The sequence below is a fragment of the Rhagoletis pomonella genome, unplaced genomic scaffold, assembly GCF_013731165.1.
Source record: "Rhagoletis pomonella isolate Grant_MI unplaced genomic scaffold, Rhpom_1.0 Rhpom_scaffold_00317, whole genome shotgun sequence".
Classification (NCBI taxonomy): Eukaryota; Metazoa; Arthropoda; class Insecta; order Diptera; family Tephritidae; genus Rhagoletis; species Rhagoletis pomonella.
The window spans coordinates 45,991-53,327 of record NW_023458871.1 but is presented as its reverse complement, the minus strand read 5'-3'; positions in this window follow the sequence as shown (position 1 = coordinate 53,327).

Genomic DNA, 7,337 nt, shown 5'->3' with positions numbered 1-7,337 from the left:
CCGAGCCGTTGAAAAACTTTTGGCAAATGAACGTGCAAGAACTAGTTCCAATACTGGCAATTCAATATTCTTATTAAGTTTGATCAAAAAAATTCCTTGTCATTTAAAGAACCAAAGGCAATGCCGCATTATACTAAAGCCAGCTTCACGATATAAGCTACTCTTACATACGAACACAGTTATGTAGATCGATGTATACAATGTATACTTCATAAATATTGAGTAGAGAAAACTGGTTGTTAAGTTTTGCAAACAGTTAAGTATTAGTTCATCAACAAAGATATACAATAAAAAGTCAATCAGAAATTATTTAAAATCTCAAAACACAGTCAGGATAATTGCCCCGAAATCCAACTTTGTTTATTTGAATATTTCTGTTCCTCCTTATTTGGGACTATAACTATTTCGTCGATTGTCCCTTTTGAAGGTGCTTAAAGTATACTCACCTTGGTTTGCTTTGTCCACGTTTCAGAGTAATAGAGTTGGGTGGACAAGACGAGATTTTTGCAGAGCATGTTTTCTTCGTCATGAGAGCTAATTAACGCAGATGATAAAACGATATCGGTTGGCACCGCCATTTAGTTATGTTGTACCTTAGCCCTGTAAGTATTCCCATTAAGGATGCCAGCTGGTGGTAGCAAAAGAAGAGGAAGCCGCACCGAAGGTAAGACCAGATGGAGAAGAATTTGGCTCTACTTGGAATTCCCAATTGGAAACAATTGGCACAGAAGGGCAACGACTGGACTCGGTCAATATCGCTTAGGTGGTCACAACGCCAAACAAAAAGAAGAAGATGGAGAATAATTATTAAAGTTGGTATATCGAGGGCTTATATTCAATACCCTCTAAATATCTGCACTTTTCAAAAAAATTAGATTCCGCTATAAAAATCCACCTAAGACTTAACTGTCATCGATGATATTAAATATTGCTGATCTTGTATAACGCTTCACAGAAGAATTCACTATTAAATTGCAAAATCTGGATTTACATCAGTGTTCTAACATCAGAAATTAGTTTCTGTAGGTATGAATCGATACAAGTAAATTCAAGTACATACTCGATACTTTTCTCAATTTACCAAGTATTTTTGTACTCGATATTTTTTACTGCGATCCAATTAGGTATCAAAAAAAGCACTTGTATTGGAAGCGAAAAACGTTTTATGCTTCAGAATTTTCTCTCAAAAGCAACCCATTAGACGAATGGGAAGATATGGGCACTACATTTCTGTAGCTACATAAGCAAGTCCGTCTATTCATAACGGTTGTTGGGTCATCTGTCAGTTGCGAGAGGCTTTTCTCAAAAACAGGTACAACTACATATATCAAAATCTCGAAACCGAAATTGTTATTTGAAGAATACCCAACAAGCATTTCAGTAAATGTTTTTAAAAATAACTTAAAGTAAGTTTGCTATAATAAGCGTTAAATAAGCATTTTTAATATTAAGCTTATTAAAAGTTTTTTCAAATAAACCTTTAATAAGTTTTGAGAGCGAATGTTTATAAATAACTTAAACTTATAAATGAAATGCAAATGCCAACGACATGAAGTAGTAAATATAAAATTTTTTCAATCGTAAGTGACGTGTTTACGATTTTTTAAATATATTATTAAAAGAAAAAATTAAATAAAACCAATGCGGTAAAACAAGAAAATCCAATCAAGGACCCGCTGCGCTAATCGGTGGAGCATTCGAGTTTCCAAATGATGAGTTCCCCTTATCCTTTCTTAGTTTAACATTCAATTAAAAATGTATTAAATTTTTTTCAGAAAAGTTCATCAATGAGAATGGCGGCGATGAAGCGGAATATATAGCTGCATCGATGTCGCTTTTCCAATTTGCCAATAACCGCAAGTAATTGAAAGCACACAACAAGATGTAATAATTAACTTTTTTATGCTTAATTTGTATGTGTTATTGCGAATTTGTATGCTAAAATGTCTATTCCCTATTTATATTTTCGCGACTGTAGATGAGTCCGCCGAAAATTCGTATTTCGTTTAGTTTCTAGATGTTAAGCAATCTATGTATGAGTTTTTAATGAAATATCTTTAAATAAAGGGTTATAAAAATGTTTATAAAAAGCTTTCTTTTGAAAATTTTTAGTAAGTTTATATTGATACGCTAATAAAAAAACTTTTTTTGAACCTTTATTATAAGTTTACACTTTTACGCTTATAAAAAGCTTTCTTTTGAACATTTATTACAAGTTTATATTTCTACGCTTATAACCAATGTTCCTTTTCGATTATATTACGCTTACTTCCAAGCGTTTTATAAACAAAAAATCAACGTTTTGAAAGCTTAATGCTTATAATTGAAAACTTAAAAAAAACTTTCTTTAAGTTTATTTTGCTTGTTGGGTAATAAAATTACACAAATCTAAAAATATTAGCTATGTATGTATAAATCGATTATTTAGTTTAAAGAAAAGCACTGAGTGGGTGATACCGCCAATAAAACTGATTTCTCATCCGTACCAAGTTTGATTAAAGCATAGACAGACGGCAACGTTGATCCGGATTAACGCCGCAGTCGATCTGATCAAAATTGTGCCTTGACAGACGGCAGTAATGCGGATATACTAGCCGCTAGGTCGTAGGTTCGAATCCCACGGCCTGTAGAATATTCATTTAATTTTGTTTTATGTATTCAATTATAACCTCTATATTTTTTTAAAGTTGTTTTTAGTTAGTTGTTTTTGACTTTTTTAGTAAAATTAAACTCTAAAAATTTAAATTTAATAATAATAAAATAAAAAATGTTGAAATAAAATAAAACAAACGAAAATAAAATTAAGTAAAATACACAAAGTAAATGCGAATCTAGCATGGGCATTAGAGTGGTCCAAAAAAATTAAGTTGGAATTTTAATGCCGGCACCCCCTAGGATTGTTCTATATCGAAATAAATATACCCCTATTTTTTTATTTTGAAATCAAAAAATATTTAGAGGGTGCTCAAAGCGCTCAAAGTTTTGCGTATTATTACTGGGAATCTCCTGAAGATAAGAAAAGTTTTCCAATCGAAAAATATTGATTTTTAAGAGTTTTATACCATTTCTACGAAAAATGGTTTTTTCTCCATATAAAATACATGGAAAATTTTGAGCGCTTTGAGCACCCCCTAAATATTTTTTGATTTCAAAATAAAAAAAAGGTGTATATTTCTTTCGATATAGAACAATCCTAGGGGGTGCCGGCATTAAAAATCCGACCTTATTTTTTTACATACATTTTTGGACCACTTTAATGGCATACCTATACCTTGTCGTCGGTACTGCAGTCACCGTATTAATTCAAATAAGTTCTTATTCGATTTATATTGGATTCTTATCTGAATTAGTATGGTGACTACATTACCCATGCCAGATTTGCATATTCACTGTATTCCACGCTCTCTGAGTTTTGGTCAGTGTTGTCATCGAAAATTCCCTTGATCCGAGTTATGTTTGGGATTTAATTCTAGGACTTAATCCGGATCAACTGCAGTTAATTTCCGAGACGATTCCGAATTAACGAGTTGATCCAGATCAACGCTGCCGTCTGTCTATGCTTTTATTAGACGTAATAAAACTAAAATATCCACACACACAGATGTTTGTTTGTGTGCTCAAACGTGTGCCCAAACGTGTCAATAAAAGCTTGCTCTCATAACAATATGTACTCTCAAATGAATGTTCTCCGGTATGTGCAACAATTTGACAAAATCATAAATGAAGTTAAATTGAAAGCATCTAACCTGTATGCATGTGCATATGTATGTATGGATTTGTTGCATATATGTACTCATATGACGTCATAAGTAGCACTCGCGTGCACTTGAAACAAAACAAATAAACATTGTGGTTGTTCACGCTTGCTTGGCTATCAGGTTATTTGGTTAAAAATAATTTTTAGTGTAGTGTATTTAATTGTTGTACAATAACAATATTAAAGGGAATTCGTTTTTAAGTACATAAGTACTTAATAAGGCCGCCGCTTTGGTGTGGTGGTTAGCTGTGCGCGCTACCATTCCGAAGGGTCTGTGCTCAAGCCCGATTCAACCCAACATCGAAAAACAAAAAAGTATTTTTCTAATAGTGGTCGCCGCTCGGCAGGCAATGGCAAACCTTCGAGTGTCTTTCTGTCATGAAAAACAACTCATAAAAATACAATCACCCTTTGGAGTTGGCGAAAAACTTGGGCTAGTAATTTTCTGCGGCTCTACGGTTGGCCAATTTTTTTTAGCATCAAGAGAAAACGAAACAAATGGATGCCAGAGTTCCGTCAATTTGTTCCAAGTCACAAACAAACGTGTTCGGCTTGGCATTGTCATGATGGAACACTCCTCTTTTCTGTTAGCCAATTTTGGTCGCTTTTTCTTGACAGCTTCGTTCAAATGGTCGAGTTATGCGCAGTAGAGGGCCGAATTCGAATTCGCCGAGTTGTAGCAATGTATTAATCCAGGCTTTGAAGTCGTTTGTGAAGGGTAATCGATCTTCAGGAAAGATAGCTTGCGTTGCTTTGAAAAAAAGTTTCCGCAACGGAATCGAATAAAGCACTCCTGGGACTGGCGTTCACTCACATAATTTTCACCGTACACTTTGGCATGTTTTTGCGGCGCTTTAACTTTATCCTTTTTATAGCAAAAAAAGCATCACATCGAGCCTTAACCGCCAAAATAACGTAAGCGACATTTTTTTCAAAATTTTATTTTTGATGCAGAAATGCATCTAGATGCTCTAGGAATATTTCTGCATCAAAAAGAAAATTTTGAAAAAAATGTCGCTTATGTTATTTTGGCGGTTAGGGCTCGACATAGTGTAGGTATATCTTGAGGTATTTCACTCATTTTCGCATCAATACTATAACTTTTTGCACGACCAACGAATTACATAACTGTCTGCACTGAAGATGTAGCCTGAAATGTCACCTTTCGAATGCAAGTCAGTTTGACGCAACTGGAATAATGTTGCCAGATGTATGGGCATCAAATACAAAGTGTTAAAAATCTGTAGAGACCTTTTATAGGGCCCGCCAATATGTGAAAAAAAAGGAATTGTTTGTACCTACATAAGTATGTACATATGTATATGCAAATCCAGGTAAACGTTTTACTTCCGCATTTATTTATGTATGTATGTACATATGTATGTACCTATGTATGTCGAAACAGTTATGTTATGCGGCTTATGAGTATTACGAGAGCATACAACTATAAACCTCTTCACTAGATCATCAACCCAAAATAACAGTTATCTACTACAAACGAAAATCATGTCTAACAAAACTTTGATAACAAATCTAAACAGTTTCCGCAGTTAAAAGAGACAAACCAGTTTCAATGAGAGTCCGTTTGCTCTGCCGAAAGACCAGTTTTCATACAAATGTATGCTCATAAACATATTCCGCCGCTTTCTCCACTATTGGACACGAGTTGGGCATAAGAAAATTGGCGTTTGATTGCGTCAAGAAAGCGGCGCTCCCAGCAAAGATGCAGACTTACATATGTAGGTACTTAAATATATGTACAGTAAATATGCCTGAAAGAAGTAAACTCTAAGAAAATTGAGGCAGTTGAGCGTAAAAGCCGCTTTGGATAGCAAATTTCAAGTTCAGCATTCGTTTGTGGCATTCAGTGCCAGAGTGTTCGCGAGACTGAAAACGTGTATTTCGCGGATATTTAGATGCATAGCCATTTTTATAAGTGAGTGCATACTATACTATGTATGTATATGTATGTATATGAAGTTTAAGTGCAAATGCTAAGTGGACCAATTGAAATGCGATACTGTGTGTAAATTTGGCTCATGATCATGACGTTATGACACAGTTTACTTGCCCGGCGGCATTTGTGGGTTAAAATTGATCATCGGAAGTGAGTTTGTGAGGCCCGTGCATGACGTTGGCTTACAACAATGCTAATGTGAAATATTAAAAAGTGATAAAAAATATTGCTTAACAAAGAAAGTGATAAGCGATAGGTGTACGCATGAGTGATATAATGTTCATGCAAATGGAAGAAAAAATTACTACCAAGCGAGGTAAAATAGCGTTGTCGTTAACGAAATGCTATTGGAATGGAATATGAAACATAAGTTATTTAAAGCAAAAAGTTTGAGAAAAAGTTGGGATCATGTAGCTAACAAAAATTTCAAACGAAAATCCGAGACGGCGACATTAATTACTTCACAATTTAGGCCTCTAAGGATTTAATTCCTGTTAACGTTTTTCCATGTAATTTTTTACCTGCTCTCATCTCTCTCTATCGAAAAGTATTGGGCGGGCCATATTCGCATTGGTTTTAATCATTAAAAGAAGGCTAAGGTAAACGTCATTTTTGATATCGCTTAAAATGCTTAACTAGGAGGAAGAAATTATACTTTGGGTCAAAATCAAGCTCACCGACTCAAATTTGACAGATGTAAAGTAAAAAATTAGAAAAATTTGATATAAAGACATGATTCTATGGAAAAGTGGGTTTAAAATTTCAGCTTGAACCCTTTTTTGAAGCTTTCTGCTTTATTGTAACCTCTTTTCTGTCTTTCCAAAGACTAATTGAGTGACCTGCTAACGAGAAGATCTTAGCGTTATTTTGCTTAATAATAAAAATACATATTTTTCTTTTTAAAACAATAAAAAAAATTTAATAAAAAGAAATTATTAAAAAGGAAAAAAAACATAAAATACGTAAGTTTCCAAAAATTAAACTAAATTAAAAAACAAATAAAGTCTTAAAATTAAAAGGAAATTTGTGAAAAACAACTGAAATTAAAGTCACTAAAAATATTTTCGGTTTTTACATCAATCCAAATTTACATTAAAAAAATAAGAAATATATTAGAAATATGAAAAAACAATTTCGTTGCCCGAGTATGCGAGCCTCTGATCTCTCAAGTGGTACGCTAGTACTTTGCTTACTCGAGCAAAATGATTTACATACATCTTATTTAGGAACATGTTCATGAGCTTTCTGTCAAAAGAGCTTTTCACCATGAAACTTGGCATGTAAGCCTTTTTTGTAAGACTTTCGTGCCAGAATAACAAAAAAAAAAACTTCAAACTATCTTGCCTACTGTCTTTCAATTGTTTAACAAAAGGCTTTGCAACTATCTTAGCCAGAATTGCCCTGCTGTCGTGTGCCATTTTCCGCTCAAAATTTTTTATGGGAACCCCTTTATTTTTATTGTACGAACCAAACAAAAAATCTACGACAATTTCAAAATTTTAACCATATTTTTAGGTATGGCTACCAAGGTTTGAAAACATTAAAATTGTTAAACACAAAACAGTATGTGGAGTTGACAAATTTTAGTAATCGTCTTAGCTTTATGTCCGCTAAATCACTCAG